The sequence below is a fragment of the Eucalyptus grandis genome, chromosome 6, assembly GCF_016545825.1.
Source record: "Eucalyptus grandis isolate ANBG69807.140 chromosome 6, ASM1654582v1, whole genome shotgun sequence".
NCBI lineage: Eukaryota > Viridiplantae > Streptophyta > Magnoliopsida > Myrtales > Myrtaceae > Eucalyptus > Eucalyptus grandis.
In genome coordinates this window covers 42,826,960-42,838,484 of record NC_052617.1, presented here as the reverse complement: position 1 = coordinate 42,838,484, position 11,525 = coordinate 42,826,960, and the positions used below count along the sequence as shown (strand labels likewise).

The window sequence follows — 11,525 nt, the reverse complement described above, 5'->3', positions numbered from 1 at the left end:
GGAATCCGATCGATTGATTTAAGACTGATTTGGAAAATTTTCTTCTAAAAGCTCGGCATATAAAGTTTGGGCGAAATCGGATAAGAAAGTGAGCTGGAATATGAGACTCGAGACTTTTCAAGAGCCATCATCTTCCTTTCCCGCCCCTCTTACTTGACTTAAGGTTTTAAATAATCATTATTTCATTTTAAAGGATGGATGTTTAACTCAGAGGGTTCCCCTATACTGAACGTATCGGAGGTGCAGAGTGGAAGAAACTTCATTCTCTTTTGAGTTAGCCTGTCATTTCTCCAAACAGTCAAAAGCTGCTTCCTCCGCATCGATCACAATAGAATTCAATAATGCAGTAATATTACCAAGATTCAGTGACAGACCCTGTTCATACATTAGACCATCCTTTGTGCTCAATGTTTGTGCAGGTTGTACAGGGATGCAACATAATCAATAACTTTCAACATAATCAATAAATTTCACGGTTTCTGACTGTTTTACTTAGGTTATTAGAGTGTTAATTTTTAAAAGATGTGTTTGTTTGCAGGCTGAGAAAGATTGCAATCTCTGTAGTACTCAAATTCATGGCTCTGGACATGAGAGTCTCGACAACAACTTGTCTGGTGGTCTGAATGAATGCCAGAAAAAAGCAGTTCTTGCTTGTCTTGATACCGTCTAGCGTCAACACAGGTCGGCTGTAGAAATGATACATGGTCCTCCAGGGACAGGGAAGACCAAAACTGCTGTGGCGCTGCTCTTTACTCTCTTGGAAAGGAAACGCAGAACCGTTGTTTGTGCTCCATCAAATGTTGCCATCAAGGAATTGGCATCTCGTGTTTTGCAGCTGGTGAAAGAATCGGTTTGCACAAACTCTAGTGGGGAAAGCTTGCTCTGTTACTCAGGAGACATGCTTTGTTTTGGGAACAAGGAGCGGATGAAAGAAGATTCAAATATTGAGGAAATATACTTGAATCATCATGTTGATTGTATTGCGGAGTGCTTTTCTGTACTCACCGGTTGGCAGCATTGTGTGACTTCCGTGATCGATTCTCTCAATGACTGTTGAGAATGAAGGCAATATTTTATGGGAGCTTAATGGTACCGAGGTTGGAAGCAAATGTAGAAGCAGCAAAAAATGAATCCAAACCTGAATTTAAATCATTTATGGATTTCTTCAAGCATAGATTCATGTCAAGTGCAGAGGCTCTCCTAAGATGTTTCTCTATCTTATGCACCTATATATCCATAACTTACCTTCTTGAACATAATTTCCATGAGATTAAGTCCTTTCTCATCTTTACTTGATTCTTTTGAAATTCCACTATATAGAGATAAGTTGGATTCAAGAAAGTTGGAGGAAGCATTTTTGTCGTCACCATCTTCATTCAAAAGTTGCTCAGATCCACTATACAAATAAATGTGACTTAATTATTTAGTCAACGACAAAATGCTTCAAAACTGGCTTCAAAACTTGACAAATTGCAGCAATTTAAGGAGTCTGATGTAAAATACGACCTTTCAGGAGAAAAACGGAACTTTTTACAAAACTGATGATTGTTGTCATCGAGAACTTCAATTTTTATTTTTTTTAATGAAAAACATAATAAAAAAATATCAAGATTATACCAACATTATATATAATACATACCAACATTATATATAAAACAAAGCCCCTGCATTAAGGACTGCATAAAGCCTTTTGCGTGAAAACTCATAGTAGAAAGAAGCCTTTCACTGGAAAAAGTTCTTCAAGAAAGGCCCATATACTATCCAATTGCTGTGGAAACAGAATGCGACTAAAATTTTTGTCAAAAATGATATGCTTCAAAACGTGAAAAGTTGAGAAGTCGTGTAAAATATTACCTTTCAAAGAAAAATTGCACCTTTTACATATAGAAAGAGCAGTCACCAAGATCTTCAATTCTTTATTGAGAAATGCACAAAAAAAAAAAAAACGCTAAGTTTACTTGAAAGGTACTTTACAAATTGGCTTTTGAACAAAATACAAAAACTATATATCAAAACGAAGTCATCGGCACTGAAGAATGCATAAAAAGTCTCTGGGTAAAAACTCATTGTAGAAATAAGCCTTTTAGTGGAAAAAGTTCTTTCAAGAAAGGCCATACACTATTTAATTTGCCCTGGAAAAAGAATGTGAAGAAGAAAGAACCACTTAGTCAAAAATGAAATGCTTAAAATGAGTAAAGATGAAAGTTGTTTGAAATAAGTCTCGTGTAGAATATGACCTTTTAAAGAAAATTACTTTTTACCAAAATAATGAGTCTAGATCTTAAAATAGATGCCAAGTTTACTTGAAAGGGATTAAAAGGAAATAATTATTTTATAGTAAATAACAAACTTACATATCAAAACAAAGTCCTCTGCACAAATGATTGCATAAATAAAATAGCTCTTGGTGTGAAAACTCGTAGTTGAAAGAAGCCTTTGAGGGAAAAGCAGTTTCAACAAAAGCCATAAACTATGCAGATTGGCCCCAAAATAGAAGGTAAGGAAAAAAAAAGAAAAAACCATTTAGTCACAACTGATGCTTTGAAAGGTGAAAAGGTGCAATTACTTCGGAAGAAATCATGTGTGATCATTCAAAGAAAAACGGCACTTGCTACAAATATAATGAGTCTTTCACCAAAATCTTTTTGGTTGAGAAACTTAAAAAATGATGCCACGATTACTTGAAGGGATTTATAATAATTGGCTTTTGAACAAATTACAGAAATTACAAATCAAAACAAAATCCTCTGCACTTTTTTTGGGTGGGGGGGAGGTCGAAATCCTCTGCACTTAGGACTGCATAAGGGCTTTGGGGTGAAAGCTCATAGTAGAAAGAACCCTCCTTTCAGTGGAAAAACTTGTGTCAACAAAAGCCATATACTATTTAAATGCCCTGGAAGACTAATGTGAGTGAAAAAAAAAAAATATATTTAATAAAAAACGAAATGCTTCAAAATATGACAAATTGCAGTTATTAGAGAAGTGGTATGATGTAAACTGTGACCTTTTGGTAGAAAACTTAACTTTTTTTCCAAAACTGATGACTATTGTCACCGAGAACTTCAAATTTCTGATGAGAACGTGAAAAAGATTTCAAGATTACTTAAAAGGTAATTATAAAAAATAAAAAAAATAAAAAAAAAAAAAATGAAAAAGCCTTTTGAGCAACACCAACATTATATATCAAACAAAGCCCGGCACTAAGCTCTGCATAAAATCTTTTATGTGAAAATTTATAGCAGAAAGAAGCCTTTTCAGTAGAAGAAGCGGTTTCAAGGAAGGCCATATACTATTCAATTGCCGAGGAAATAGAATGCGAGGAAATTGAAAGAAGCCTTTAGTCAACGACAAATGCTTCAAAACTTGACAAAGTGCAGCCATTTGAGAAGGAGTCCGATATAAAATATGACCTTCCAGGAGAAAACGGAACATTTTACCAAACTGATGTTGTCACCGAGAGCTTCAATTTTTTAATGAGAAACGTAAGAAACAGATATCAGGATTACTTAAAAGGTATTTATAGAAAATGCCTTTTGAATAACATACTAACATTATATATCAAACAAAGCCCCTGCACCAAGGACTGCATGAAGTCTTTTGTGTGAAGACTAACAGTAGAAAGAAGCCTTTCAATGAAAAACCTTCAAGAAAGGCCATATCCTATCCAATTGCCGTGGAAATAGAATGTGATGGAAGAAATTTTATTAAAAATGATATGCTTCAAAACGTGAAAAGTTGGGAAGTCTTGTGTAAAATATGACCTTTCAAAGAAAAATGGCACCTTTTACTATAGAAAGAGCTGTCACCAAGATCTTCAATTCTTTATTGAGAAACGGAACAAAAAGATGCTGAGTTTACTTGAAAGGTACTTTACAAATTGGCTTTTGAACAAAATACAGAAACTAAATATCAAAACAAAGTCATCAGCACTGAAGAATGCATAAAAAGTCTCTGGGTAAAAACTCATAGTAGAAAGAAGCCTTTTAGTGGAAAATTTTGTTTCAGGAAAGGCCGTGCACTATTTAATTTGCCCTGGACAAAGAATGTGAGGAAAAAAGATCACTTAGTAAAAAATGAAACGCTTAAAATGAGAAAAGATGAGAGTTGTTTGTAATGAGTCTCGTGTAAATGTGACCTTTTAAAGAAAATTACTTTTTACCAAAATAATGAGTCTGAGATCTTAAAAAAGATGCCAAGATTACTGGAAAGGGATTAATAAAAATTTTATTTTGCAGTCAATAACAAACTTACATATCAAAACAAAGTCTTCTGCATAGATGATTGCATAAATAGCCCTTGGTGTGAAAACTCGTATTTAAAAGAAGCCTTTGAGGGAAAAAGCAGTTCCAACAAAAGCAATAAACCATTCGGGTTGACCCCAAAATAGAATGTAAAGGGCAAAAAAAAAAAAAAAAAAAATAGTCAAAACTGATGCTTTGAAAGGTGAAAAGGTGCAATTACTTTGGAAGAAGTCTTGTGTGATCTTTCTAAGAAAAATGGCACTTGCTACAAATATAATGAGTCTTATTACTGAAATCTTCAATTTTTATTGAGAAACTTAAAAAAGGTGCCGCAATTACTTGAAAGGGATTTATAATAATTGGCTTATGAACAAAATACAAAAATTATATATCAAAACAAACTCCGCTGCAATTAGGATTGCATAAAAAGTCTTTGGGGTGAAAGCTCATAGTAGAAAGAACCCTTTCAGTGGAAAAACTTGTGTCAAGAAAAGCCATATACTATTTAAATGCCCTGGAAAACTAATGTGAGTGAAAAATTTAATCAAAAACGAAATGCTTCAAAAAGTGACAAATTGCAGTTATTTGAGAAGGAGTCTGATGTAAATCCAAAACTGATGACTATTGTCACCAAGGACTTCAAATTTTTAATGAGAAACATGAAAATAGATTTCAAGATTACTTGAGAGGTAATTATAAAAATGCCTTTTGAACAACACCAACATTATATATCAAAGAAAAGCCATACACTATTTAAATGCCCTGGAAAACGAATGTGAGCGAAGAAAAAACAATGAAAGCAAAAACGAAGTGCTTCAAAATGTGACAAATTGCAATTATTTGAGAATAAGTCTGATGTAAATATGACCTTTCAGTAGAAAAACGATTTAACTTTTTCCAAAACTGATTACTATTGTCCCCGAGAACTTCAAATTGTTTAATGAGAAACGCGAAAATAGATTTCATAGTTACTTGAAAGGTAATTTAAAAAATGGCCTTTTGAACAACACCAACATTATGTATCAAACAAAGCCCTGTGCTAAGGACTGCATAAAGTCTTTTGGGTGAAAACTCATAGCAGAAAGAAGCCTTTCATTAGAAGAAGTGGTTTCAAGGAAGGCCATATACTATTCAATTGCCGTGGAAATAGAATGCAAGGAAATTCTTTTTGTCAAATATGAAATTCTTCAAATGTGAAAAATTGAGAAGTCCCGTGTAAAAAATGACCTTTCAAAGAAAAATAGCACCTTTTACAAAAAGAAAGAGTTGTCACCAATATCTTCAATTATTTATTGAGAAACGTAACAAAAAAGATGTGAAGGGATACTTTTTAAAAAATTGGCTTTTGAAAAAATACAAAAACTATATATCTAAGCGAAGTTATCAGCATTGTAAAACGCATGAAAAGTCCTTGGGTGAAAGTAACAAGAAGCCTTTTAGTGGAAAAAGTTGTTTCAAGAAAGGGCCATATACCGCTTAATTGGCCCTGAAAAGAGAATGTGAGGAAAAAAAGAACCATTTAGTCAAAAATGAAAGGTCTAAAACGAGATAAGATGGGAGTTATTATGGAATAAGTCTCGTATAAAGTATGACCTTTCATAGAAAGATGTCACTTTTTACCAAAATAATGAGTCTTGATATGAAGATCTTAAAGATGCCAGCATTACCGAAAGGGATTGATAAAAATTTTACTTGTAGTAATATGGCAAAATTTAATATCAAAACAAAGTCCTCCGCACCAATGATTGCATTAAAACCAATGAATATTGTCATCAAGAACTTCAATTTGTTTTATGAGAAATGTAAGAAAAAGATGTCAAGATTACTTGATAGGGATAAATGAAAATTGCTTTTTGAATTAAATACCCAAATACATCAAACAAAGTCCCTGTACAAACGACTGCATAATCTTTCGTGTGAAAACTCGTCGTGGAAAGAAGCCTTTCGGTGGAAAATGTTGTTTCAAGAAAAGCCATATACTATTCAATTGCTGTTGAAATAGAATGTGAGGGGGAAAAACATTTTGTCCAAAATGAAAGGCTTCAAAAGGTGAAAAGTTACAGTCTTGTGACCGAGATCTGCGTAACAAAAAGATACCAAGCTCACTTGAAAGGTTTTAAAATATTGGCTTTTAAACAAGATACAAAATCTATATATCAAAACAAAGTAATCAGCACTGAAGAATCCATAAAAAGTCTTTTGGGGAGAAAACTCGTAGTAGAAAGAAGCCTTTTTTTTTTTTAACGGTAAAAGTCGTTTCAAGAAAGGTCACATAAAAATTAATTTTTAAACTACGACCTTTCAAGAAAAACGTCACTTTTTACAAAAATAATGAGGGTTGTCACCAAGATCTTGGACTTTATATGAAGAAACATAAGCAAAGATGCCAAGATTATTTGAATGGGATTAATAATTGCTTTTGTAGTAAATACCGACATTATATATCAAAACAAAGTCCTCCACACAAATGACTGCATTAGAAGGCTTTGGTATGAATATTCGTGTCACAAAAGAAGCCTTTCAGTGAAAAAGCTATCTCAACAACAGACTGTAAATAGAATGTAAGGAGAGACAAACTCAATTTAGTCAAAAAATAAAATGCTTCATCAGGTGAGTTATTTTGGAAGAAGTCTTGTGTGACCTTTCAAAGAAAATGCTTCTTACAAAATTAATGATTCTTGACAGTGTCAAATTCAAATTTTTATCCAGAAACTTAGCCAAAAAATGCCAATGTTGCTTGAAAGGGATTAAAAAAAAAAAAAAATTGGCTCTGGAACAAAATACCAAAATTATATATCAAAACAAAGTCCTCTGTACTTAGGAATGCATAAAAAAAATTTGAGGGTGAAAGCTCATAGTAGAAAGATGCCTTTGAGTAGAAAAGTTGTTCCAAGAAAACGCATATACTATTTTAATGCCCAGGAAAAAAACCATTTAGTTAAAAATATAATGCTTCAAAACATAAAAAGTTGCAGTCACTAGGGAGGAAGTCTAGTGTAATAGATGACCTTTCAAAGAAAATGGCTCTTCTTACAAATATAAGACTATTGTCACCAAGTGCTTCAATTTTTTTAACAAAGAAACGTAAGAAAAAGATGTCAAGATTACTTAAAGGGATTTAAAAAAATTGGCTTGCGAACAAAATACCAAAATCATATATCAAATAAAGTCCCCACACTCACGACTGCATAAAAAGTCTTTTCTGTGATAAATCATACTAGAAAGAAGCCTGTTAGAAGAAAAAGTTGTTTCAAGAAAAACCATATACTATTCAATTGCCCTGCAAATAGAAGGTGAAGAAGAAAAACCAAAGTCAAAAATGAAATGCTTCAAAAAGTGAAAGATTGCAGTTATTTTGAGGAAGTCTCATGTAAAATATTACCTTTCAAAGAAAAATGGCACTTATTACAAAAACAATGAGTCTTGTCCAATCTTTTATTGAAAAACTTAACAAAGAGATGCAAAGGCTTACTTGAAAGGGATTTATAAAAAATGTCTTTTGAACAAATACCAAAATTATATATCAAAACAAAGTCAGCGGCACTTAGGACTGCATAAAAAGTCTTTGCGGTGAAAACTCATAGAGAAAGAAGCCTCTCAGTGGAAAATTGTTGTTTCAAGAAAAGACATACTATTTAATTGCCCTGAAAATAGAATTTGAGGGGAAAAGACCATCTAATAAAAATGAAATGTTTGAAAACGTGCAAAATTGCAAATATTTGGGGAGAAGTTTGGTGTTGAATATGACCTTTCAAAGAAAAACTATATATATAAAGAGTCCTTTCACAGTGATCTTCAATTTTTTTTTTTTTTTTTTTTTTTGAGAAACGTAACAAAAAGATGCCAAGATTAATTGAAAGGTATGTTAAAAAAATGGCTTTTGAACTATATATATATATATATAAATGAACTTTGCACTGAGGATTGCATAAAAATTTTGGTGTTGAAAACTCATAGTAGACTCATAGTAGAAAAAAGCCTTGTAGTGGGAAAAGCTAATTAAATAAAAGCCATTTACTATTTAATTTGACCTGGAAATAGAATTGTTAGGGAAAAAATAACCATTAGTAAAAAATGAAGGCTTCAAATCGTGAAAGGTTGCAATTATTATGGAAAAGAGAAAACGTCTGGCGTAAAAATATGACCTTCAAAGTAAAACGGCACTTTTTTCAGAAACCATGTATTGTCGCCTGAGATCCTCAATTTTCATTGAGAAACGTAAACAAAAAGATGCCAAGATTACTCGAAAGATATTTATAGAAATAATCTTTTGAAAAAATTACCAAAACTATATATCAGAACAAAGTCCTTTGCACTAACGGCTGCATATATATCTTCAATGTGAAAACTCGCAGTACAAAGAAGCAATTCAGTTGAAAGTGTTGTTTCAAGAAAAGCCATATACTGTTCAATTGACTTAAAAATGTTATGTGAGGAAAAGAAAAACCATCTAATCAAAAATGAAATGCTAATGGCACTTTTACGAAAATTAAGAAATCTTGTCATATTGACATTATGGCCTTTTTGACCCAAAAAAGGATTCTTTTTTTTTCTTGGTGCACTCGTTAAACTGTCATTGTCGAAATAAATATCATTTCGTTTTTGAAAATTGAAAAAAAAAAAAAGAAAAAAGAAAAACACAGAAGGTATAAGGAAAGAGTCAGAAGGATTGCAAAAGAAAGGAATCTTAGCAAAGCAGGGCAACGTCAAGAGGATTTAAATAACTTTAGTTTAGGCTGATATATTGACTGAAAAGAAAACTTGTCCATCCTCAAAGCGGAATTTTCAGAAAAGGCTTTGTTAGAAACCCAATTTCGAAGACTAATTCGAAAGCTACACAAGACAAACGTTAGTTCAAGAGACAGTTTTCAAGATAAACATCCAAGATGGCTGGGAAAAATTAAGAAAAAGTTGAATAGCAGATGGTTCGAGCACCTCTACAGGATTATACTTCGATCTTTTGGTCAAGAAAATTGGTAAAAAGCAGCAGAGTCGAGAGATTTTTTGCAAGACAATGCCAAGGCTTAAGGATATGTAACGCCAGAAACAGCACAATCGTAGTGCAGCACAACAAGACAAATTCAACAGAGCCTCCCCCCACCCCAAATTTAAAAAAAAAAAAAAAAACGAAACTCACGACGAGATTACAGCTGCAGAAATCTAAACAGAGCAAGAACAGGACAATCAACGAGCACTAGCAACAAACAACTCTAATATTGCGTCATCGTCAAGGAAGAAAGAAAGAAACATTTACGAGCGATCGAGTTTCCAGAGACTCACAGAACGGAACCCACATGCCGCCGCCGCTCGGCCTTGCCTCGGCCGCACGCGGACCCAGATGCGGCTCCGTCCTCTTCGATCCTGCCGACTCTGGCACCGCCATCGCTGGCTCAACCGTGAGGGCTTCCCCGGAGAGAGAGAGAAAAAAGGAACGAGCAGCCGAGGAACAAAGAAGGGAAACACAGACGAAGAAGAAGAAGAAGAAGAGCGGAGGATGCAGAAGAGTGATGTCTCTGTTTTCGTTTGGCCTGACAGAGAGGACGAGCGGAGCGGGGAGGAGGGGTTAGATCGGGTATTTCCCCTCAGTTTTCGTGTTCTTCCGAATTTAACCCTCATATAATAGGAAAGTCGAGCGCACGTCAGGGTTAAAAGGTGAACTTCTTCAACGGCTATCTCCACGCTACTGTCGGTTGCAATAATCACACCGAAAATCGATGGGTTTCCGTTTCCCTTTTCCAAGCGAATGCGAATGCGAATTTACTGTACATGTACACTATGCACATTCCACAATATGCAACAATTTGTTGATGGTAACTTTCTATATATAATAATTAATTTTGTAGAAAAATAAAAGAAAGGACCATCGATTTGTTTTCTTGCTTGAAGAGTTCTAGTCTATGCGAGCAGAGCCTAAGTCTGGAAAGAATAATTTTTGTAAAAAAAAAAAAAAAAGTAGGATTTAATGCCTAACATACTCGAGGGACTACCGGTTCATCAATGAAAAGAAAAGGGTGAATTGGATCCGTTTCATGCACTTTAAACCGGTCCGGCGATGCAGTGGGCCTCCTCCACGAGTGGCCCTCACCGAGGACTGTTGCCAGAGGGATGGCCCGAAAGGGTTCAAACGGGTCTTCAAATTGGGCCTTTTAGGAGATGGGCTTTTTAGCTTGAGTAGCTGGCCTACGTTCATCTAGGGGGCCCAGAGCTTTAATATAAAGTTGAGATGGAGATGTCATGGAGGAGATTCCACAACGGAAAAGGGGAAAATCATCACGTGGAGCGTATTATATGTACTGAAATGAATCTGAACGATGGAAATGCCGGGTTTTTTTTTTTTTTTTTTTGGTTATAAGACAAGAAAGCCAACTCAAGTAAACAAACCCTAAGCAAGTTAGTATATGAAATATCCATTATTCTCATGAACCCGATACCCACGAGCTAAAACCCAAGTGGGGGTGATCCCCCTACATGGCACGAACACTCCACGCAGCACGAGTGTAGGCCCAGCTGGTATTGCACTTTCCTCGAATCAAATTAGTTTGGTTCGGTAACCATATCTCATTCACGCCCAGCACTTCATTCCGCCAGAAATACATAAAAACATCCCCATTTCATCCATCCTTCGTTCTTCATTTATCCCTTATCCCTCCCGGCGATCTTCCCCAGGGTCCTTAAATGGCATTTTTTTTCTCTCTCTTGTATGGCTGTAGAAAGCTAAAGAAACCTAGCAGTCCCGCAAAGGCACACCAGTCATAAAAGCCAAGTGCGCCTCCACCATTCTCACTTTCGGCTCAAGACAAGCAAAGCCTGTTTCTTAACTGGAAAGGGAAAGTGACTGTCTTTTAATCCCTTTTAACTTTGGAAAAATCAGAAAGAAAACCACTCCATCCCAACGGATCAAGGTTGCTCCGCAAAGCGGAGGCCCATCTTTAGATGACTTATGTGCATTCTACTTCTATTTAACAATTCAATAACCATAGGAACCTTTCATTAGGGAAAACAATGGAAGCAGAACAAAAACCCGAGCGAAGAAGATATCATTGTTGTTCCGCAGTATGGAAAGCACGAATAACTAAATTGCTTGGCTCGCATCGAAATAAACATCACGTGTTGGCTCAATAATGTCGCATTGGCACAATATTCAATAACATTGAGCTATGACATTCTTTCTTGCCGCCTTGATTATGCCATGAGAACTACAGATGAAATTTGATTGAGCTCGAATTCGAAGTCACAAGGAAAGACGCGTTCGGCTCCCTGATATCGACTAATGTTTTGATGAGG

At 34.9% G+C, this 11,525-nt stretch overlaps 1 long non-coding RNA gene across 1 annotated transcript; it reads right to left on the bottom strand.

Annotated features, from left to right (window-relative positions):
• Positions 1–323: 323 nt before the first annotated feature.
• LOC108960576 lies at positions 324–9,814 on the bottom strand. The gene is made up of 2 exons (XR_005552266.1): positions 9,522–9,814; positions 324–1,050 (listed from the first exon to the last, which is right to left on the bottom strand). It is a non-coding gene; the product is annotated as an uncharacterized LOC108960576 (long non-coding RNA).
• Between the last annotated feature and the right edge of the window lie 1,711 nt (positions 9,815–11,525).